Below are 23,899 nucleotides of genomic sequence, written 5' to 3'. Positions count from 1 at the left end.
ACAGGCATGCAACATCTGTCCTGATGTTGTACAATAACGAGCATCTAAGCCTATGTGGCCAGCCTGAGTAACTTGTAGCAACGACCAGCAGCTGCGTTTTTTCATGGAATCAGTTCGTGTCATTCATTATGTGTCTTTTAATGTGGAGCTCGTCAGGGCCGGGCCAGCGTGCAGAGAGTTACGTGGGGTAACGTCACTCATCGCCACACCAGAGCAGGTTTTAAATCCTTTTTTTCATTTTTGCAAAACAGCCAGTGGCTGCACACGTCACAGAGAACTGCTGCTTCAGGAGCCGGGTTTGGCTTTAAAAAGTTACAGATTAATAAATTAATAAACAGGCCAGGGGCCAGGCAGGCTGAAAAGGGTGGAAAGCACCAAACCGATCAGTGATGGAGCACAACGTCATCAAAGGTAAATTTATCTGAGACGCTGTATGCACACAGGAAAATCCGATGTTTCCAGTTTGGCTTGACGTTTCTCACTTGGCTGCCGTGCATATGTGAAAACCAGCTGCAGAAAACCTAGGGTTGGCTGGGTGACGCCAGAAGGTGTCACTGAAGAGCCGGGGACGGCGCGGGCCAGCGCTGCGAGGGGTCCTCAGGCGCTCGGGGGCGGCGCGGGAGCGGCATTTCTCCTCTTTTAAGTGTCTTATGAGACTTGATCTGATATTATAAAGCAGAGAGGTTTGGGGGACCTGCCTCCGAGATGAGCATTGGAAGGAAATCCATCGTTAATATAGCCAGGGCAGAAAAACCCTCAAAAGGATACTAAACGCCCTGCTTTAAGCCAGTCTCTTTGCTACTGGAGACCAGCCTGTAACCTTCATTGTTGTTGCTTCAATAAAAAGAAAATAACCTGGAAAACCCCATTTTCACAACATAATAGAATCTCTACAGTGACGTGCTAAAAAGACACATGCTCACATACTGACTGTGCAGCTGATGAGAGCTGCAGGTCTCAGCGCTGGCATTTTGCCATTTAATCTTTCCTTTGCCAGACTAGCACGGAGATTACATAGCCTCTGTGCATTGTTCTCCACTGAAATAAACCCTATGTGACTTTGTTCGCCCCTATTCCTCACATTATTTATCCACTTTTTATTTCAGCCCCTAATCTGCTGAGGATTTCAGCCTTTAGTTCAGGGTTATTGGAGTGGTGTTGCAAGTGGAGAACATCTGCTTCTGCTTTCATCCACCTCGAGCACAGCCGTTAATCACTGGAAATGGAATGTGAAAGGGAAAGAAGAGGTAAATGCACATTGGAGTCTGAACGTCGTCAAATAAAATGTCTTTGGGGCCATCCAGAATTGCTAGATTTTCACAGAGTTTGGCATCTGGGGAGGAACCAGCTTGGCATGCCTCATCGTGGCTGGACCCTTCTAATTTTTAAATGACCATAAGAACAACCACCATGGGAGCAGGAGGCATGAAGTACCCTGGCACTGCCTAATTTTCTCTCCAAACTCTCATACTCTTGTACATGTGCATCTTTTCTAGTTACTGCAGCCAGCAGTCCTATTTCTTCAAGGAGATTTGTTACACGTCATCAGAGTTACTCCTGCCAGCACGTTTTGCAGAGTTAGGACTCTCACTTTGGGTGGCGAATGTGGCTTATTGCTGAGGACAGCCCTGCAAGCGCTGTGTCTGGGGAAATGTCGCTGCAGGTCCTTGCGCTTTACTGAGCAGGGAAATGGTTAATGTTTGCCGGTGTTACAGCTGTGATAGTTGTCAGCTGAGCTCCAAAGGACGGGGAATATTGTGCATCAGAGCAATCAATTCAGTCCCTCTTCAAATCTGACTTATTGATGTGGGACAGTTATAATAGGGAGGGATATGGATGGATTTTCAGCTTCTGTAATCAAACCAGCAATACCTCCCAGGAGGACGCTCCTTGCCTAAAATCAAGGCCTGCCCTTTTTGCTTTATGTCACTGTGGGAGTTCTTCAAGCTATTCTGACAAAATCCAGTCTCCATCTAAAATCAGCATGTCCACCCTGGCCTAATGTTGGCCATTTAATTAGACAGGGATAAGCAGGAAAAAATTTCTGCCGCATAGCCGAGCTCACAGCTGGCTATTTAAGCTTCTTCTCCTCTGTTAAAAAAAGGGGATAGAGAAAGGGAAATTGTTGCTTATAGGGGTGAAGTTAGGCAGGGTGCATCGCACCGGCTCTCTGGCTCAGCAAGGCACAGCATGACCTTTATTGGTTTTTTTTTCCTAGGCAGCTGACAGCTAAAATGCAGAAATGGAGACACCTTTTCTGGCTGTTTTGTCTCCTCCCTAAAGGAAACTTTTCTTCTTTGCAGGTCCTTTTAGTTTTAGAAACTAAGATCTGTTCTGAAAACTTCTTGGTATTTTCAGAAGCTCCTTGGTGTTTGAAGGGAAATCAAACACCCTCCCCCCCCCCCAAAAAAAAAAAGGCATGAAAAAGAACAAGTTAGTAATTGTGTTTCGCTGCACAAGTGATGCAATACCGAGGTGAAGGGTTTGCATGGAGCAGTCCCCCAGGAGGGCAGGGAGCAGGGCTGGCGAGGGCGCTACAGTCTGCCCAGACCCTCCTGTCTCCCCTTTGGGCTCTGAGCCTTGCACCCACTGGCAGCACGTGCTTTTCAAAGCTATTTAGTATGCAGCACAGATGATAGCCCAGTAACTTCATGAAGAAAAACATCTGTTCAGGGAGAAGCTGGGCCTAGATATGTATAAGCAGGTTTGCAAGAAGGGGCAGATGCATTTGAAGGAGGAAGAGAGAACAGTTTGGCCCAAGGATGCCTAAAATTTAGCAATTTATCTGCTGTAATCCAGTGACCCAACCTCAGCACAATCTCCTTATGTAAAGAAAAAAATTATGTAATAATCTCCGAACCTACAGCTGGCACCAGATGCTGTTGCTCCATGACAGATCTAGCCGGTTATATTTTAGCTGCGCAATAAAAAGAATTTCTCAGCACTGCAAGGAGAGTTTTTCTGAAGCCATCTATATGCTGGACTTCATCCTGCTGAAACAGGCCTCCTGCAAGCTTTCTGGCTGAGCCCAAAACTGCTGCGTTTCCCCTGGTTTCAGCGTGACATTTGATAGAGCTGGGAGCGGCGCAGAGATTTGCTGCAGAGCCACCGGCTGCAGAGCTGACTCAATGGGAGCAAGCAAGAGCCGGCCCAAAGTCCTCCAGAAAGTCACTGCGGAAAACTATTTTTTCTTTCAGGTTCTGCTTTTTTGTGTTTTACTTCTACAATTTGTAACACATGGCAGGAACATAGAACAGGTCTCACTGTTTGAAGCAAAAGGGGAGAAAAACACTGGCATCCCTCTGTGCAGCCAAACCATGGAGCCAGCTGCCCTTCAGCGGTAACGGAAAGATGATATTGAACTCCTTGTCTTCCTCCTCGCCTCCTCGCCCCTGTGGCAATGCAGGTGTCCCAGTCACAGGAGGCACCAGCAATAACAAAGGGGCCTTAAAATCAATTGCCACAGTTAAGGAGACTTTTTGCCTGCTCATGGATGAGACAAGATGGATTTTGGATAGCGGCGAAAGGAGGGAGCTGTGAGAGGGCCCATAATTTAACAGAGATGAGCTGGCTGCCAGCGTGAGTCAGGCAAAATAAAAGGGGTCAAGGCTGCGAGCAGACACATCCCGGGCGGTCTGAAGCAGCCGCAAGCTCGGGAATATGATATAGTGCTATTGCAAAGCTACCCATACATCAGCTGTGCAGCTGTCTGGCCGGACTTACGGACCAGCCGTATACGTCGGGTTTCAGTAACCAGATCCAGCCGTAAGTCCAAATGCCACTCTCCCAGAAGAACGGAGTAATATATGTCATATATGTTTTAGTCCCATCCGTCAGGGCTTTATAACAGCTAGTTTCCTTTGTAATTAGCTTGAAACGTTACCAAGAACAAGGGCTACTGGAATGGTTTTGAATAGCAGATTTGGTTTCATGTCACATCTTGTTAAGGGTTTTGAAGCCTAGCCCGGCTTGCACAGGACTATTTGCGAGATGCTGGGGGTCACCGCTGCTTAGCTTAGCTGCTAGCTGGGTCTGCAGGATCAAATTGTTGGCTACCCCCCTCTGTGGTCTGTTTGTTCACGCCAACATTGTAATGGCACCATTTGGTTCAATTTGCCAGCTTAGACCCCTTAGAGGAAACTAAGAGAGAGTCATGGTGCTTGATATCAAGAGCAATGAGGCATGAGGACCTCAGCTAGCCGCTACTAATATCACAACCAAACCCAACCTGGGTCCAGCTGGAGGCAGGCCAGGGTCCGTGGAAGAGCGGCGGTGCTTCCCAGCACCGGCCTCACCAGGACTTGTGAGGACGAGCCCCCCGAGATGGCAGACAGCACTAGCTGGGATGTGGGGCAGGGTGGGACAGGAGATCTGCTCAGGACATCTCTAAACACCAGCTACCTCAGAGCACATGAGGCCTCTCCGAGATGAGGTCTGGGGAGACGTTGTTGCAATGACACAGCATTTAGGCTCCTGAAAAAGACCTTGGTGTGCCAAGGTTTGTCAAAAGCAAGACACTGTCCAAATATATGGAGAATACGAGATACAAGAACATCTGCTATTTTTATGTTACTACTGGCAGGTGTTTAAAACCATCTCTGGAGCTTCTGTTGCAGCTTCTGCGGTGAGCTATGGCTGGAGGCAGGCTCAGACCTTCGTTTGCAGGGCTGTCCGGGCCGAGTGAAATGCCTAGGCAGATAATCGCTTTGCAGTCACCCACAGAGATGTGCAAATCTTCTGCCCACAGTGTGTGGGTGAAGAGAGACCCCTGCACTGTTTTCGTCCTCCCCCTTCTCTGGTACTGCCCAAAGCCAGGAGCGCAGCACCACATCCATCATCGCACAAAATATCGCCTAAGCTGAACTCAAGGCTGTCTACGGGGACTATTGTGGGTAGAAAAAACACGGCAGAAAAGGAGGTGAAATACAAGGCAGCAGGATCTAAACAGGATTGTGGACCTGTGCTGTCCACCCACCTCAGCAAAAGGCAGAAACCAGCACGGACAGGAGCTGGCTGGGGCTGCTAGACAGCGAATGTATCAGCCAGGAGAAAAGTTCTTACTAGCAAAACACTCAGGAAAAAACACCTCTGCTAACAGGAGAAAAAAACAGCCAGAAATGTCATCTCCGTGGGGATCGCACGCTGACAGCAGGAGCAGCTGACAGGGGCGGACGTGCCACCCGCGCTACCGAAACGCGGTGGCGGGCTGCTCCTTCGGCACTTGCCTGTGGCCAGCCGCAACGTCCTCCATGCCCCAACTTTCTGCCAGAGCCCCTTGCTGAAAATTTGCCTCTGCCTTGTGCCACGAGGGGCCTCCAGTCTCCAGCGGCTCCCAGGGAATTGCTGTGGGGTTTTTCCTAGCTTCCCCAGAGAGCTGCTCTGGCAAACTTGCAATTAGGAGCCTGGGTTAGCAGTAGCGCTGTTTTTCTAAATAGAAAATGAGCAAACACGTTCATGTGCGCACTTGCTTTTTCAGACACAGTGCCGTTCGCTAACAGGGAATTCCTGCTCTGGCCAGCTATGGCAGCAAATATTTTTGCTAAAGAACTCTGCATTGGAAAACGCACGTGGGTAAAGGTAGTCTCTTCTTATCATTAATTGCCTATAGCTGTGTTGAAGTTTATGGCTTAAAGATGTTGTGTTTAGTAACTTTGTTTTGAAGCCTCCTGCTTCTTATCTTGTGATGGGTCATGAGCTTAAGGGCAGATTTCTTGCCATGCTAACAACCATTCATGTGATGCCTGATTAATGTGGTTATGGCTATAGAGACATTGCACTGATGATAATGATATGAATATGATTGCTCCTCTTGATTTCCATTTTAATGGGGGCCAATATGTATCTTTGATGGCTTTTATCATATTTAGTAACCTTCCTAGTCATGAACAGGAGCCTGGAGAGCTGTTGTAGATACGTTGCAAGATACAGGAAAGCACAAAATGTAAATCTTGAGGACAATGCGAAATGAGTATGTGTTTGCCTTTCAAAATGAGCGTGTGTTTGTGTTTCACATGGGTGGGATATAACCTCTGTGCTGTGCTCTCTGTCTCCATTTATCCCAGTTTTTAAACAGCGCTGATACCGCATCATTGCACATCACCTAGGGTCCAGGGTGCCAGGTACCTCAGGCAGCTGCTGCTGAAGGGATACGACCCCTCCGGGGACGCCAATGAGTCAGCGCTGAGCCAGGGCTTGTCCTAAGGGTAACATTTCCGTGAGGATTGGGTCAAAATGGCCACTGACTTGGAGGCAGCTGGAATCAGGATAATTCCCTACCCCCCACAGCTCATCACAGCAATCCCCACACATACAGGTGTATTCAATGATCACCCACCTCCACAAGTGATTCTTGGGTTTATTTAATGGGTAGAAAAGGGCCAGAGACTCTTGTGTGGTGGAGACCACATCAGTATGGACTTGTTATCTGTTGTGAGGCTTTGCTTTGGCTCGGTTTTCCATGTTTGCTCTCTTGTCTTGAAAGCAGCTGTCTGAACCTGGGGCTCAGTCCTAATGCAAGGCAGCGGAGATGTTGCATTGGGTTGGATGTTGGCCTGATGATGATGGTCCATCCTCCAGCCGTGGTTAGGTGTGGTGGGTACTGCATGTCCCAGCAGTGTGGGATGCTTTGGCCTGTCTGGTCTGTCTGTAGTCTAGTTTGTGCCCTGTTTGTGGTCTCATCTGGTACCAAAACTTACAGAAAGGAGCAAAAATAGCCATGGCCCAACTGCTGTGATGTTATTTGTGGGGTAGCGGGTAAGAGTCACCCTGGAGCAGGGCCCTCCAGCTGCAGGTCATGGCTATGGCCTGTTTGGGCTGGGGGAAAGGGGGAATTAAATATTATTATTGTTTTTACTCTGGGTCCTGCCTTGGCTCCAGCCTCTCCCTCTGTCGGGAAACAGAAACAAACGCCGTGGAGCAGAGGAGGGGAAGGAAAGATGTAAATAATCCGAAAAACCGCGGAGGCCGAGCAGCCGCGGGGGGGAAGGCGCCTGCTCCGCGCCGATCCCGCCCGGGTTTTGCGCGCTCCCTTCGCTCGCGCTTTTTCTTTCTTTTTTTCCCCCCCTTTTCTTTTCCTTTTTTTTTTTTCCCTTCCCTTCTATTTTTTCCTCCCTCCCCCTCCCTCCTTGGCGTGGTTGGATCAGTCTTTTGGTATTTCCTGCCGCAGCCTCCCCCCCCTCGCAGCTGCCCGGCCGCGGCCCGGCGCTGCCGCCCCGCGCCGGGCGCAGCGCGGACCCCCCCCCCCCCCCCCCCGCGCGTGTCCCGGCGGCGGCGCCCCCGGCACAGGTAAGGCGGGCCCCTGCCCTGGCGCCGAGCCCCAAGGTGCCACTTCTCCCCCCAGAGCCCCTCCCCCGCGACGTGCCGATTTGTAATGATAACTCGTATTTTTAACGATGACGTGCCTCCCCCAGCCAGCTGATGGGCGTCCGGCCCTGCCGCGGCAGCTGGCCGCGTGCATCGCGGGGGCGCCCTTTGGCGCGCGTTTTGCGCGCCGCTGGGGCTCGGGGTCCCCGGCGGGGCCCCCCCTTCTCGGGGGCTTCTGTCGGGATGGCAGCGTGATCGCCGTGGGCGCCGCGGTGCCCAGGCGGGCGGGGATGGCCTTCGCCGTGGGCACCGCGCTGGCGAGCGTGCCCCGCAGCCGGGGAGCCGCCAGAGCCGCGTCTGGAAGCGCTCCCGGCTCCCCCTAAATTAGGGGGGCCGCCTTCCCCGAGAAGGAAGCGTGTCCGCGCCGCTTGACGCCCGCCCGGCCAGGAGCTGCGGCTTTCCGGGGGCTTTGCGGCCCCGACGCGTGACCCCGACGGCTAACGGGAGGCGGGGGGAGCCTCGGCGTCTGCCTCCGAGCTGTCTCGGCACCGCCGCCTTCGCCCGGCCGCGGTGGCGCTTCGCTGGTCTCCGTGGCCCTGCGGCGAGTTTTCCCACGGGAAGCGGAGCGCCCGTGATCTCCGTGGGGCGGCCGGGGGTGCAGGGACGCCTGAACCCCACCAGAAAGCTCGACTGCCAGGGACCGCTTTGTGGCTCTGCCGCCATCGCCTCCTCGCTCGAGGTGGGCCGGAGCCGGACAAAATTCTCTCCAATTCTGGGGCTGGAGAATACAGAGCTTAGTGCTGCGCTCAGTCTCTTCCAGTGCAAAGCAGGCTGAACCCAGAACACGATTTAATCATCGTGTTACATGAGCATAACTGAAAGGAGGATTTACTGGCGTCACCTTGTTACGGTGCCTAGCTGGGTTCCCGTGTGCTTTATTGCTACACTGGCTCATCAGGTGAGGGGAGGAGGCAGTGCAGCGCAGGTGGCTCTGTCTCCCTTCCTTCCCGGGCGAGGTGTCCAGCAAGGGGCTTTCTTGGCTGCAGCTGGGGAAGAACGTCTCTGTCCGACGTAGCGCCGCGGTTCGGAGCATGTGATGCCTCCAGGGAAAGGCCCTTCTCGTCGTCTGTGGGTGGGCCGTGTTTGGAGTCGGTGTGCTGCAATCCAGAGCAAAACTGAGGCTCAACCCATATTATGTTTTGAGATAATGTAAACTTTAGTTAGATCGGTCTGAGTTGGGTTAGGCTGGCTGGGTGTCTAGGTGACCCGTTTTCTGCTGAAGGCCATTGAGGGATGGTCGGTGTTGTCAGCAGAGAAGGTCTTTTAGGGTGGGATAAGGGGCTTGGAAGGGGACGAATATGAGATGGCCCAAAAGTGTGTTAGCAGGGTGCCCGGCACCCCCGGGTGCAAGGCTCCCCCCACAACGGCACGGGTGCGTGCTGTTCAGCCCCCCCGTTTGATACAGGGGGAGCAGCGCTTGGCGTTTCTCCTGCTGGCCTCCCTGCCGTTAATAGCGTGGGAACGCTGCTCCTCACGCCTCCGCTCCTCACCACGAGACGGCTCCGGCAGCTCGCTGGAGGCGTCCCTGCGTTCCTGCCGCTGTTACTAAGGTAAAGCAAACATGGGGTGCAGCTTGGGGAGCGGGGATGGACGAGCCAAATGCACGTGGGCTCGGGAAGGAGCGGCGGTGACCTACCGTGCCAGCCAGTCTTGGTGCGCGGCTGAGCAAACTCCTCCCCGGCGCTGCTGCGTGCAGAGCTCGCAGCCCGTGCTGCGTGCTGGATCGCACAGGGCTGCCTTCACACAGCCTAGAGCTGCCCGCGGGCTGCCGGCCGCGCCGGGGGGCGAGCTGCGAGGACTTCGCCTTCCATCCTGAGTGAGACGACTCCCCTCCAACCTGGCTGCACGCCCGCCTGGCTTTGCGGTCCCTCGTTCCTGCTGAACCTGCCTTCGTGTCTCCAGTTCAGGGCTGACCAGTTGCTCTTCAGGAGCAGCTTTCCTGGCTGCAAAATGTACTGCCCCCATGCTTCTGCTGCCGCGATGCTAATCAGAGGCAACGCGTTTTAGCATACTGCATCTTTTAAGCCGGCCGTCTAGTGGTAGCAGCTCTGGTGCTCCTCGTCGACACGTGTCTGTCCACTGCTGCTTCGGAGGTGGCCAGAGCAAAATTAACTCGTGGGTGCTCTCCCCAGCTTGGGATGTGAGATCGGGTGAGTCAGGAAAAAATAGCAAAAGCAGTTCCTGAAATAACGCCTGCTGACCAGGAGTGTTTTCTCACTGAGGGACTCGGGAGCCAAGACTCTACTTCGGTAATTCCCATGTTTCTGAATTATTGAAATACTATTTCAAGGTTTAGTTTTTTTGTGCTTGTGTGAGGCTCCGCGTGCCGTGTATGCGATGGTGGGGTGAAAGGGCAATATTCTGCAGAACTGGAGGCAGCTGACCAGCAGGTTAGTGCGAGTGCCCCCCGAATGGCTTCAGGCCCTTGCCAAAGGAGAGTGATGTGAAAGGGGGTGTTTGGGGTCAGACCTACCCCTTGTTCTGTAGCTCGGGTAGTTTTGTGTTGTGTTTGCAGAGCTGTAGCTGCGCTTGTGTCGTTATGCCCTTTTGCTCCTTTTGGACTGAAGGATTTATAAATATGCAAATGCAGCTTTGCTCCGGGTTGAAAGGGCTCTGTTCTCCTCCTTGTTTTATAAATACCTAGGTTTGCACCTAGGTTTCCTTTCGGCAGTCTCGTGACCCGAGGTCTGTGCTGTGGGCTGATACCTTATTGTGCTGGCAGCCGTCTGGATATATCTTTTTTGACTGAGCCAAGCTTGGGCTTTTTGCAGATCGGCTGTAGGGCTGTGTAGCAGCTTGATTCCCATTCGCGTGATATAGTATCAGTGCAAGATTAACCTACTAAAGCCAAAAGGGAAACATTCTTGTCCTTAATAAGCCGGGACATGTGCAGCTGTCCTCGAGGAGGAAAACACCACATCTGCCTGTTTCGTGCTGTCTGACCTGCCAGAGAATCGATCAAGGTGAAATCGTCCCCCCGAGGGGCAGCGTCACAGCTGCTCTGCCCGTCTTCCCCAACGGGGCGCTGCTGCAGGAGCGTCCTGGATGATCCGCTGTCCGAGTCCATCAGTGAAGGCTGGGATGAAAGCAGGCTTGCCCCTTATCTTAATGAGATGTGGGGGAGAGGCATGGGGCAGCAAAACATGTAGTTTTGGGCTGCCGAGCGGAGAGCTGGGACATTGCGCCGTTTCCCCTTTCCTCGCGTTATAATGTCAGGGATTTCTCTTCTGGCTGCCGCGTCCCGCTCGGGAGAGGAGGGGAGCTCTGCCGTGCGGCGCGGTGGGGGGAGCTGTTAGTCACTGTGGGCTCTCCTGGCAGAGTGAAAAGAACAATTTCTTCTCCTCCTTAAGAAAAGTTCCAGTCTCCTACTTGTTTTTCTCTTTTTCGAGTTACTTTCAGCATCAGGAAGCAATCATTTTGACATAGCAGCGGGACGTGACTGAGGCTTTTTGACGTTTTGTCAAGCATTGCGCAGTTTGCTTGGGGAATCGCCGCTGGCTGATCTGCGAAATCCCTGGAAGCAGGATGTGAAATTGCCCCTGGGATTAATACGGGGCTGCTGGGGTTTGTTCTGGTAAGCTTCTGGCATGGGTGTAAATAGACTAGAGTTATGTTTTATAGGATGCATCTTTGCTTTTCTCTGGCTGCTTGGCTTTGGGAAGAAACTCGTGCAATGCTGCAAGCCTGGCTGTTGCTGGTACAGCAAACAACTTTTTCTTACTAAGGAAAGAAATCTGGATTTGCAGATCATTTCGTGACCTGTTCTTTCATATGGGGGTCAAAGACAGTTCGGGTCTGAGCAACATCAGGATTTTTTTCTTTTATTTTCATAAAGCAGTAAATCCCTACATGGATTATGAAGGCTTTCTGTGAGCGCTGAACACACCGCTGCAGTTGTGGTGTTAGTGAGCAAAGCAGTGACCGAAGCTGCACTGCAGAGCTCGCTGTCGTGTCCGGCTGGAGCCATGAAACATGCAGTCTGTGCAGTTATGAGCCTGACTGGAAACAGCTACTTCTCCCCATTTTAACATCTGTGAACTTGGCCTGGCCTCCCTGTCTTGCGCTGTCTTTGCAACATCCCTCATCATGAAGAGGAGAGGTAATATGATAGGAATGAATACAAATGGCTTGGCTTTGGGGTTTTTTGGCTTGCTTGAATTCAGGCTCGGATGCAAATGAGGCCCTATATGTCTTTGATACCCATGGGCTGTTGCCTGCAGTGCTGTTACCACCTGAAGGTGTGTCCGGACTTGGGCACATTGGAGCAGCCTGCTCTCGCCGATGTGTCTGGGCGGCAGCGGCTCTGGGAGCCTTCTCTGCCCTGGTGTTCGGGTCCTGGCTCGTGAAAGCCTCCGCGTAGGAGCAGGAGGCTTGCTTTTCCAAGGGGGTGAGGCGCGCTGGGAGGACCCTGCAGCTCTCCAGCAGTATCTGAGAAGCGTGGTGGGGTCTTCTGCCCTTACGCACTCTGAGAAGATATGTGTGGCCAGGCACGTGTTGCAGCAGCTTCCCATGCTGCCTGCCTCTCATCTTGCGTCTGCTTGGAGTTCGCATCCATGGGTCTATCTCTTACTGTAAGTTTGCACAATGTGTCTAGTGCAACGTGGCCTGGGCCTCTGCCGAGCTGTACTGTAATATAATTAAAAACAATCCTGTTGTGCCAGAAAGATAGCTAATAGCAACTCTAAATTAGCTATGAGTTGAGGGTGTGACTGGTGCTGTTTTTTTCTTTTTTTTCTGAACAGGTGCATCCTCATGAGGAAATAAAAAGTAGGTAGGGACCAGAGGAGAAACATTGAGCAACAACCGCTTGTGTGACTCAGAAGCAATTTAGCCACAGTAATCCCCACAGTGCTAAAGAGGCCTTTTCCCAGAAATGCACAATATGGTGTTCTCTGCTATAAAGCTGTCATCAGCTGGCTTCACTGTGCTCATATGAGCCTTGCTGTTATCAACAAGATGCACGGCTAGTGGAGAGCAGCCCTTGCGCTGGCTGCTAATGATGGGTAATGTTCTCCCAGTTGTTGTACAACAACATAACAGTGATTTCCTGCTTAATATTGTATTCCCAGTGGCCTGTACACTTGCATTGTGTTAAAAATGATGCTTCTAATATCAGTGCAAGTATTGCAAGCCAGTGTTTCATTAATTTATGAAAGACCGTGTACCAAGAGCATCCCTCGGATACCTGCTTGTGGATGCATAGCCTTTTTTCACTAAGTAGTACTGTAGAAATTAATGGCTTTGAACAGACTGACCTTCTAGGAAAGCTCTGAATTTGGGGTTTTCATATCCTTCCATGGCACAGATGTGAGCAGGCATGAAATCTGCTCCTGCAGTTTGTGCTAAGAAATGAAATTTCACTGTCCGCAATGGGATTGCTCTTTGGGGGACTTCTTTGTGGGAGCTAATGTTTGCAGAAATGGATCTTCCCAACTCTTACCACTCACCACCATGCATTTATTAGGTGGTACGTAAATGCATGTGGCTTCTTACCTGCTTTCCTCCTGACTTCAGGAGCTTAATCTCCTATATTGTTTCACATCCCAGCCCACTTGAAATCAATGTGTTTTCCCACTGACTTCATTGCAGTCAAGTACTTTCATCCTGCGTCTCTCTGAGAGAGATCACGTTAACTGTACATCGCTAACCAGAGGTGACTTTTGCTGACAGCATACAAAAGCAATTGCTTGCCTTGTTGTTTGGCCAAATGCAAATTCTTTCCTCATATAAAAAGGGGAAACTTCATTGTGGTGAATGAAAGTGAACCGAACATTGGTTTTCAAGTACTGGCTGTGCAACACGGAAGGGATGTTCCTTGTGCTACTATTAACATGATTCCTGAGTTTTCTCCTGGAGTTGTGGTATTGAATTTGGAAATAGAATACAAACAGTTTTCATGCTAACATCTGTTTTCTGCTCACTGAATAGATGCAGAACAGGAGAGACCCAATTGTTTAATAACTAGATCCACTTTTGACTGATAGAGTTTCACGGGGGTAAGATAATAGCTCTGGAAAAGTAAGAGTTTATTTTCTAAGCCTGATTTAATTTGCCATAATTACATTAAGTACTAAATTGAAAGGGGCTCCTCTAGCGAAGACGAGGATAACAAATAGTTGTGCTGTGTTACCGTGGCCAGGACTGGGGAAGGAAGAAGTGTTAAGTTTTGCTCCAGCTGGAAGGGAAATCTGCACCACGTGGCCCTTAATAATTGAGTTTCTCCCAAGTTTTGCTAGAAGAGCTCCTGTCCTCTGCGCCTTGGGGACGTGGCAGTGTTTGAAAGGAAATCACCGGCGAAAGCGGCTGCAGAAATAGCGCTCCGAGCTGGTTTGCACCTTGGAGCCGAGCCCGCAGCCATGCGTGCTGGGTCTGGCGCAGATAGCGCAGCGGCAGGAGCCATCTCCAGAGGCGCCGGGCCGTGGCGCCGCTCCACGGGGCCCTGCTTCGCCCGCGCCATGGAGCAAGGTGCGATTTGCTGCCGGTTCCTGCTTGCAGCAAGTTGCAACAGCTCCGGCCGCCAGCCTGGCCCGGCTGGTTGGGCGGGTGCGCGCTCGCTCCCGCGCCGGCCACAGAGTTATTCAGTCTCTTGAGCATTCCCATCCCATGGTGGAAAAGCACTGTGCAATACGGGTCTGCATTAGCCCCGGTCGAGCTTGAGAAAGTTCAGTGTTTTGCTGGGCACCCAAAGTTGCATCTTTGTTCCAAATCCTTTGGCCTGCAATAGGGGAGGTTTGCACTGAGGAGCTGGGTTTTAGCTTGTGATGCCTCCGCTGTGTGCTTCTGCGTGGGTCAGGAATATTCCCAAGAAGTGTTTTGCTCTTCTCCCTCCCTCCCTCCTTCCCTTCCCCCAGTAATTTGGTGCTCCTGGACGCAGGCAAGCTGAGGCAACGCAAGTAGGGTAATGATGTGGTTAAGGCGCTTGGCTTTGGATTTGGGAGATCAGGGTTAGCTCCTGCCTCTGCGGGCGCAGGTTTCATACACAGCTTTGGGGAGGTGGCGTGCGTCCCCATGCCTCTGTCAGCAGCAGAAGAATAATGAACAGAAAGTAAGTTATTGTTTTTATTTGACTTCTATGCTTGTTTGCTCAGTGGGTGAAGTTGGTGAGAAATCTTCAGGCCCATCCTTTTTTTCCACTCTTAGTCATGCCCTTTGCTTTCATTTAACATCATGTAAAAATTAAATGGTGAGTTAAATAGTGTAGCTCCTCCTAATGTTTCTTACAGGAGCTGGGCTGTACATAGAGATGGTGCCTGCGGGAAGCCTTGAATTATGCCGTAGTGTTTTTAATGGGCAAACCTACCCTCTCCCTAAGCCGCTGGCTGGCTGAGTGTCGCGGATGAACTGCAGATGAGACTCCAGCATCGTGAGTATCTGTACCGCTTAGCTGGAGTACCGGCATATGAAACAGCACATGAAATAATAAAAAGGTTTATTTTACTGAAGTCAGTAAAGCAATTTTTCTTTAGGCTGACTTGGAAACGGACCTTCGAAGAATTAAGTGGAGAATAATTGTAGTGTTTCAGGGCTGGAAACGTTCAACGAGCGGCACAAGCTGCCTGTTGCAGGCTGCCTTGCTGATCTGGCTTTTTCTAGCTTCATTTTCCAGCTTTCTGGCATCTTCTCCCTGTGTATGTAATTACAGTCTAGGATCAGGTGATCCCGTAAGTGTCTTTAAGTGAGCACCTTAAATCTCTCATTGCAATTAAGACCTGGAGACAGTCTTGCGGTTTTTCTGCTGGGTCCTCTCCAATTTTTCGTGACGCTGTCTTCCAGGTGAAGATGAAGCTTGTGTGTGTGATGCCAGCAGCGCTCTTGCAGCTGCCACATACAGAACTTGAACTGTGATCGTGCCCCTGCTTGGTGTCCCCCCCCCCCCCCCCCCCCCATTTATGCTTCCAAGGAGCTGCGTGAGCCCGTTTTACCCTGGTATCGCGCTTGGAGCTCAGACTCTGCTGGCTGCCTGTGATCCTTTATAGATCAGAGCCGTTTTGGAAAACTGAGGCGCGTGTCTGGGCAGCGAGGAGGGGGCGTTTTGGGCTCGTGTGGCAACACAAGGTTATTTTCTGTTTTTTCCATTGTGTACTCCCAGCACTTTAATAACCTGCTGACCTTTTGTTGGCAGTAAAAAGGTCAAGGAAAAAGTTACTTCCTACAAATCATGGCGTTTGCTTGCCCTTATTAAAAGGAGCCTGCTTCCCTTGCAATGAAATTTCAGCCATCCACAGCTTTGTAAAAGATGCACTACCAGCTGGTGCAAATATGTGAAAATCAGAGCCGTTTTCCCAAGTATTTTGTGTATAACGCTGGCCTCTGTTCTAGTGATCTGTCCTTTCCTGAAGCAGGATACAGGGAAGATGCAGGAAAAAGTGTGCCTTAACAGTGAATGCATTAGTGAAAAGAGAAATGATCAGAAGTTGGTGCTAGGAAAATCGGATACTAAATTAACTTTAAAGATTGCCAGAATCAGCTCTGCTCTCTCGTTCACAGGGCCTTTATATTTCTAATTCTTAGCAATGGTTTTTCATGTTGTCTCTTTAGAATCTTCTGCTAGGTCTGAAGTACAGAAACTCAGTGAAATACAAAGTTGAAAATTTTTTTGGTCTCCAAACTTCTGTATTAATTTTGCCTCTGAAATGCCTGAGTTTGCAACCGCTGCGCTGTTTTTCCCTGCAACCCCAGATGGCCCTTGCTGACACAGAAACCTCCTTGCTGGAGACAGGACTGGGGCTCACCTGTGGTGTGGACGGTCAAATCGCGGGTGCCACAACGTGGGCTGCCTTCTCCTGTAATGGGGTACTTGCTGCTGCCCCTCCTTAAGGCGTTGCTGTAGATGTTTAAGGACACATGCTTATAAAGCAGAATTAGAGCGATTACATGGCGATAGTGGGCAGAGGAATTGTGTGCTGTTGTCCTTATCGCCGGACCACCCTCAAAAGGTATTTTAATGCAGATATATTCAAAAAAGGGGGGGAAATGTGTAGTCCCTGGTTGAGTGAGTCAGTTTTTTTAGCGTTTTGCAGCTTTGTTACATGAAAGTCCAGTGGGCAGAATCTGCCCGTTTAGCTGCCCGAGAGCTCAGTATCGCCGCTGGTGTCGGGAACAGGCCGGATCTCCTTGGATGGACGTCCTGCAAAACACGCCAGTTTGCCCTTTGAATTACTCTATCCAGAGCGCTCTGGGGCGGCGCGGGGGGTTTTGCTTTCCAGCAGAGCATCGTGCGTCGCAGAGCACCGTGCGTGCGTTGCCTCCCGCCACCCCCGGGGGTGAGGGGCTCCTGTTCACGGCGGCTCTCCTAGCCCCTTACGTCTGAATGTTGTTTTAAAACATCATCGTGCTTGCGCAGAATGACGCAATGTTTTTATATATACGTGCTTTTTCCCGAACAAACATGTTGTTGCTCTTTGCCCAAATGCACGCAGGGCACCTAAACTAGAAGCCCCCAAGGGGTTACGTACAGCATAACTACAGAAGCTTAAGGCTAACCTTTCGTGTGCTTTAGGAGGATGGCTTGTATTTGGAGGTCTAGATTATCTCTTTCCCCATAAGAGAGGATGACCGAGCTAAGGGCCGGATTTCGGGAGGGTCCGAGTCGAGCGGAGGGAGCTGTTTGGGACGCGCCAGAGCAGGTGCCTTGTGCGACGCCGGCGCCTGCCTGCACACGACGGGGATGGATCTTCCATACGAGCCTGTCCGCTGTTGCATCTCTTGCTCATCGGAGAGCAGCGCTGTCTCATCCCGGGAACTTCTGTGGCTCGTCTCCTCCCTGGCCTCAAATTGGACTTAATGAACAGCTTCTGGAAAGGGGGGAAAAGTATTTCATGGCCTGCTGCTGTTCTTATGCACAGTCAGTTTGCTTGGCCTTCTCTTGATCTTTTCACTAATTCTTCACAGGCTTTGACTGGATTGTTAACAAAAAAAGACTTATCAGGCTGCATTTTTATGTAAATGTACCTTAGTATCTCCCACTTATCCTACTAAAAAAAAAAAAAAATCAGACAGCTATGGAAATATCCAAGGCTGTCTTGATGGTCACAGGAAAGGAAGGCAGGATAATACCAAGGCAACTGAAACACTTTTTATTCAGATATTTTTAGGTAATGGTGGTCTTTTTTTATGTGAGTTAGTGCTTTTTTTGTGCCGAAACTAGAAGCTGCTACTGTACTTGTATGTTCTAGGGGGGAAAAATATCAATTAACATTGAATACATTCTAGGGACTGTTGGATAAGATGTTAAGGAAACATAAGGAATGCTTTGGCACCTCTCCTTAGGAATAATAAAATCCAGATTAAAAATTAAAAACTAAGGGTCTGCAAGCATTGCAGCAGTCCAGAGCCTTCATTTTCTTTCCAAAGCAGTCTTCCTCCCCGCTGTTTCAGACATCCCAGCGAGGTGGGCATATGTTACTTTCCTTAGTTTGGTGCAGTCCTTCCCAGGAGAGATGGTCTAAATATATTCAAATAAAATGATAGTGTTTCCAATCTCTTCCCCAGCTAGAAATGAATTTTTTTCCATCCATTTAGGCCCTGCTCCAAATCCTACTGAAATCATATTGGCAGGCATGGACTCAGCTCTGGGTGCAGGTGTTTCTCCGAGTGGGTCTGGTCGTGGTAGTTTGTCGCCTCTAGCTGGACACCAGCCCTGGCCAGTGGCAGCTCTTGGTAGTCCTGGTACCAATTCAGCGGTTGGGGTTGGGAGTCAGAAAATCAGCTGCTTGGCATGAGAAACTCGCTGTCAGAAGTGGGCTGGAGCAGTGGCATCGCCATACCAGCGCTCAGGGTCACAGTGGTGCATCATTGCACAAATTTTGTGGTGGTGCCCTCTTCCTGCGTGGTGACTTTTTTGTTTTTCTGCTTTAAATCTGGTGCTTTGGAAAAGCTACACGTTGCACAGCGGAAAAGATGTTTTTGCAGCATCTCCTTGGCTAATCCTCCTGGTCTCCTTGGGGGTCACCTGGAGAACTGTGCTGCCTTATTTTTGCTGGTAGTTTTCCACTGGAGAACAAGCCCTTACACCCACAACACTGAAAAGTGTGTGGTCATACTGCAAATACATCTGTAATATCTCTTGCTGAAATTAGTTTGGTCTTATATTTATGCAACCTGCATGTCTTTCCTCCTTCCCTGTCCTTTTAAATGTGCACTTTGCTGTCTGGCAGGACTAATTGCCTCCACACTAGGACAAGGTTTGGACACGGACGTGTCCTTTAGGTGTTTCTGAATTGTCTAGGATACAAGACAGCTGATCTACAAGGAGCAGCGATACATGTTTGTAATAAAAGCAATAGCATTAGATGCATCGAACCCACCCTGTTCCTTCCAGTGTCAATGAATGCAGCCCCGAGACTGCAATAACTTATGTTTTCCTTTCTTGATGCTGTCGCAGGGGAAAATCGGTGTGGCTGCCCAGCGAATAGCAGTGCATGGCAAATGAGGGTGCACCGAGGTGTCTGATGGATGCGCCTCCCCTGAGCGGGGAGGAATATTTGTGAGAGAGGCTTGTAATACACTGCATGGAAATTGCCCATTCGCTGTGTAAAATTCACAGTCCGATCTCCCAGCAGAGACTTGAACAGCTGATGTGGGAGGACAAATTGCTGCAGAGCAATCAGGTCGGTGCCTAAACGGTTACGGCCTCGGTCAGGCAGCGTGACTGTTTCGTCTTGAGCGGACGATGCCGGGGAGCACTCAAAATTAAGAAGGTACTTTGCAATAGGAGCGTTTAACTTTTTTTTCTTTCTTTTTTTCCCCCTCCATCCTCTGCTTTAAGTGGTGAGGGCTGGAATTTGGGGAGTCTCCCTGAGCCACCTCAGGCGTTGGGTTCCTGTCTGTCCTGGGCTGCGATTTGACTTTACCCCTAAAAGAGTGCAAAACTGCCTTGTTTCAGAGCTTCCACCTGTTCTCTCAGTTTTTTTCCAAATTATGGCGACACAGGGACCAATTCAAGGCTGGAGAGGCAGCTCACATGCAACTAGATGTTTGAAAGGAAAGCCCCAGTGTGCAAATGTAGTAAAAAATAATTGGGACAATTCCCCCAAAGTATTTTGCTCCTCCATTTGTTAGGGATGGCATTAAATATCCAGGTTAACATTGCCAACCTTAAAGATCCTGAAGCTGTAAAAGAAATTGTGAAGCTCAGTTTAAAAACTTAAACTTTTGGCTGGGAAGGAGGGGGGAACCTTTAATAAATTTTCAAAATGCTGGTTTACATTCAGCTCATATTTCCAAACTTTTCACTCTAACTACAACAAGCTGTTTTTTTCAGGTTTTACTAACAAATGATTTTCAGAACAACCCCCAAGGGTTTAAAAGGAAAATGCTATTGCAAGATTCGTTATGGAACTGCAAGCAATAGCAGTCCTGGTTAAAACACAAAATACAGCCAACATCTCTGGTATACTTTTTTTTACACTACCAAAACCTTTTGAATTTATGAATAGTAGCCTTAGTGCTGGAGGAGCCATTTGCTCAGCCCGAGAACGAGTTATATTGGGTTTAATGCCAAGATTAACGCTATCTGGTCCTCTCCAGTGGCATGTAAAGTGTGTAGGTACCTGCAGTGCGCGTACCTGCGCCTGGCGCTCAGACCGGCTCGCTTCCCAGTGTTGCCGATACAGCCGCACTGTGCCGCTTTCCTTCACCTGCAGTGATTGGCAGCCTTTATTTGGGATAACGTGCGTGCAGTTGATGTGGTGGCCTTCAAAGTCACTGTTGCACATTATGTACTCGCTGTTGTATGTTGTGTCCTCATTGGAGGAAGATGAAAAACAGGTGAGGGAACGGAGGCTTCGAAGAAAAGGAGCGGTGGTGCCCATTACCGCAGGCGAGTTGTTGGGTGACAGCTAATCCCTGTGAGTGCAAACAAGCCCTCTGGTGCTGGGCCAAGGTTGGGGATTGAGCTCTGCTCCGAGAAGGAGAAGTTAGTCTCACAGATTAAAGCTCCCTGGAAGAAATTGCCTTTACTGCATAAATTTCCTATGCCCACGTGCACGCACACACATAAGCATTGCCGGGGAGACCAGGTAGTGGGTGCATACGCAGTTCATCTTGGGGCTACTGCAAAAATACCTTATCCGCTGCTGTCTGTGGTGACAGCAGAGCTGTTCTGATTTATACCGCCTGGAAGTCTTGCTCTGCATGCTGCTATGATTTTATTGGGTGGAAAATGGTCAAGTTCAGGAAGGTGACTGTCTTTATTTTGTCTGTGCCTTCTCATTTTACAAACAGGATTGAGTCAGCGCTCGTAGTGTTGGAGGCTGAGCTGCATTTGCAGCACGGCTCCTTCCCTGGTAGCTAGCAATTTGGGGTGTCTGGCTCATCCGTATGAATCACTCCGTAGTGCAGAACAAGGTCATTTTCCTCTCTCCCTGCTTTCTGCCTGTCTAACCAGACTCCATTTCGTAGGCACTTTGTTCGATATCTGTGAAATCATTTTCGGTTCACTTCAGATTTGGGTTATATGTTTTCCCCCCCTGCTATTGGCACATATGACATAGACTATACAGGAATTGATGGTTCATTTTAGAAAAGTAGTGCTATAAATTCCACGGTAGACTGCATTTTGTTGAACACGTGATCCATGCTGTTAATCCAGGAGATACCCTGTGTCTCAGTGCCTTGGCCTTGCTGGTGTGTGCTCACATCCAATTTAGTGTGTACTGCTACTGTGTATAGCAATATCCAATGTGGTATAAACATTATGTGCTCTCTCTGTATAGCTTTTGTTCTCTGATAGTCACTTCGTATAAATGGCACTGTTTCCCTGCAAAGAATTACTGTGCATGTGAAGAGATTGGTATGTGTTCACTTATACATAGATATGAGAGGGTGAGGCCTTGTGTTTGCATCCCATTGACTTTGTTGTCCACTTGCACTGGTGTGCTTGAAGGAATGAGACCTAAGCATGGGAAATGCAGTGGTGTAGCTTGCGCTCGCCTCTCCTGGAAAACGTGCGTGCAGGAGGGAATCGGTGGCCTTGGAGAGTTATCCCTGTGTGTTAAGGGCTTGCTCATTGCAAGGAACAAGCTGGATAGGTTGGTCCCTCGAGTAAGGTGTTGCTGGAGCTCGGCACGGGAGGATTTTTCAAGTGGAAATACCCCACTGCTTACACGTAATTGAAACCAGGCTTTTTCAGCGTGTTTCGCCAGCACGGAGATCTGCTGGTGCCGGGAGCACGGACGCACCCCGTAACCGCAGAAGCGCAGATGAACCGAGGTGGGCACGGCCAAAGTGCAGTAAGGCTGGGTTTCGAGGGGGTCTCGCAATGTCCCTCGCCTTCGCTGAGCAGCAGTGCCCGTAGCCTGGCGTGGGCCGGGTGGAAGGGCAGCACAGATTGGATAAAGCTGGTCCTCGAACAGATTGGGCTTTATGCTTTGGAAAACCAGACAGCAAATGTCAAATTCCTTATAAATACCAGGCAGCACGTGGCCGCATTGAGCTAGCGTCGCTGGTGTGGCCCGCGGGATGGGGGAGCGGAGTCGCTCTGAAATGTCAGGCCTTTGTTGCCCAAAATAGGCTTTTGTTGTCTTCTGCCATGTGTGATGTGCTTTTTTCTTTTTCTTTATTTTTTCTCTCTCCCCCTCCTCCTGCTGTTTATGGTGCAGTATAACGAGGAAGGAGCCTGGGCAGAGCGCGCAGGCGACGGCGAGGCAGCTCACGGGGCTTCCTGCGCGGGTCTGCGATGCTCTGCTGGGAGCAGAGCGCCGGCGCCAAGGGCTTTGGGGCTCTCTGTTAGCATTTTGGTTCAGATAAGGACGCCGCTCTGAGGTGCAGTCTGCACTGATGTGCTTTGTTTCACGTTGCGGAGCCGTCTTGGAGCGTGCGAGCTGGATTACTTGTGGGTGAAGCTATGTTGTGGTCCAGCTGCCGATGAGAAGCAGCAGAAGACAGATAGTCTGGAGTAAAACCTGTCCGGTAGCTTGATTTCCTAATCCAGGCTCATCTGCAGTCCCAGTAATGACAGTTCGCGAGTTGGGATCTTCGTGCTTGCGAAAGCACCAGCCCGTCGGCGACCCGCGCGAAGGCACCCGCTGCTGAAGGCACAGGCAGGCGGCTGTGCGGGAGCCTGGAGGAGACGAGGCGGCTCGTCGGGGGGCTCCAGCAAGGGCGGAGGAGGCTGGAGAGCTACGCGTCGCTCCGAAGCTTGGTCCCAGCAGAGTGGGATAGCTATTTGAAGTGGTCAGTGATGTTGAGCTCTGGGCAGCAGCTGTCCCGAGCTCGGTTTCAGTCTCGTGGTGGTTCTGTCCTTCGGTGGAAACTGGAAGGCTTTTAACCTTCTCAAGACTGGCGTTTGCTATTTGTGTGGGTTTGGGTTTCTCTGCCCCCCCCGACGTAGCTAACACTTAGAGGAGACAGCACACTCATGCTGTTTCAGTGTAATTATTACTGACAAATATTGCAGAGGAGGCGTAGGATGCTGAAAACCATCTTGGCAGCAAAGTGGATGAAAAACAGGCTTCCATTTGTAAATTTAATCTCTAAACAAGATTTTTTTTTTTCCTCTTAAATTTGGAATCTTTCCTAAATCAATTCATGTCAGTTAAGAAGGGGTTAGCTGGTGGAGTGTTGCTTTTCTGTCTCACCTTTCTTCTGCTCTCCTGGGTTAAATCTGGTTGCTTCCATGTGCACGAGTTGCTTCGGTGGAAGGAAGGATACAAGCCCAACCAGCCTCCCTTCCCCCCCCCCCCCGAGCGTAAATGCTGCTTTCCCCTTTCCCGGCAGGCAGGCAGGGAATGAGCGCCGTGCCGCTTGCCAGGTGGGTGGCAGAGGGCAGCAGCCGTCCAGCACCAAGGGATGCTGCGGAGTGGCTTTTTCTGAGCGAGCCTGCAGGGCCCTTCAGAGAGACGTGGCATGAGTCCCCCTCCCAAATGCCAGCGTCCCTTCCCAGTTAACGGAGTCACAGCCAGCAGCTCGTGCTTTCAGGATGAGACATGTAAAGAGGAGAGTATTGCTGGGAAGATGCTGAATAAATGAGAGCCTCGAACCAGAAGTGGCTTGTGGGGGAGGAGAGATGCCTGGTGCCTTTGCAAAGCTGCGTGTGATCCAGCCGCAAGGCCGGGGAGCTCGCGTGGGTTGGTGCATCGGGGAGAGCCAAGAGGTGCCAGCAAAACCCCCCGAGCAGCCTGACAGAGCGCACAGCGTCCAGTGCGTTAGGCTTGCGTTTTGGGGGAGAGACCCGCAGCCAGGGCGCGAGAGCCCGTATCTCACGGGACCTCGAGGACGAGGCCCTTTGGGTTGCAGCGAGGTGCATGGATGTTGGTGGAAAACCTCCAGCCGCGTTCGCTCCTGCAACCCTCCCTTCGCACCACGGCTCTCGGCTGCAGAGCCTCGCGGGCGGCTCGCGGGGCGCTGCTGAAAACGTGCCAACCAGGGCAAAATGTCGTATGGATCAGAGGCGGCTGCCATCCCTGTTTTACCCACGGCTTGAGTGTCCTTGTTGCCTAATGCTGGTCGAACTCGTTCTGAATGTCACCGGAGCAGCCGGCAGTGCCGAGATAACCCCGGAGCGTCCCGTGGCTGGGCTGCGTGAGCAGGTTTGCAG

At 50.7% G+C, this 23,899-nt stretch overlaps 1 protein-coding gene across 2 annotated transcripts in view; it reads left to right on the top strand.

Moving 5' to 3' along the window:
• The first annotated feature begins 7,244 nt into the window (after positions 1–7,244).
• The window catches only part of OSBPL5 (oxysterol binding protein like 5), a 118,885-nt gene continuing 102,230 nt past the window's right edge, over positions 7,245–23,899 (top strand). For both annotated transcript variants that reach the window (XM_067296032.1, XM_067296031.1), the window contains exon 1: positions 7,245–7,284. The gene's annotated coding sequence lies outside the window, so the exon portion shown is untranslated. The remainder of the gene's footprint in view (positions 7,285–23,899) is intronic.

Source organism: Apteryx mantelli, chromosome 4 (assembly GCF_036417845.1).
Source record: "Apteryx mantelli isolate bAptMan1 chromosome 4, bAptMan1.hap1, whole genome shotgun sequence".
NCBI lineage: Eukaryota > Metazoa > Chordata > Aves > Apterygiformes > Apterygidae > Apteryx > Apteryx mantelli.
This window is presented reverse-complemented; position numbering and strand designations above follow the sequence as displayed.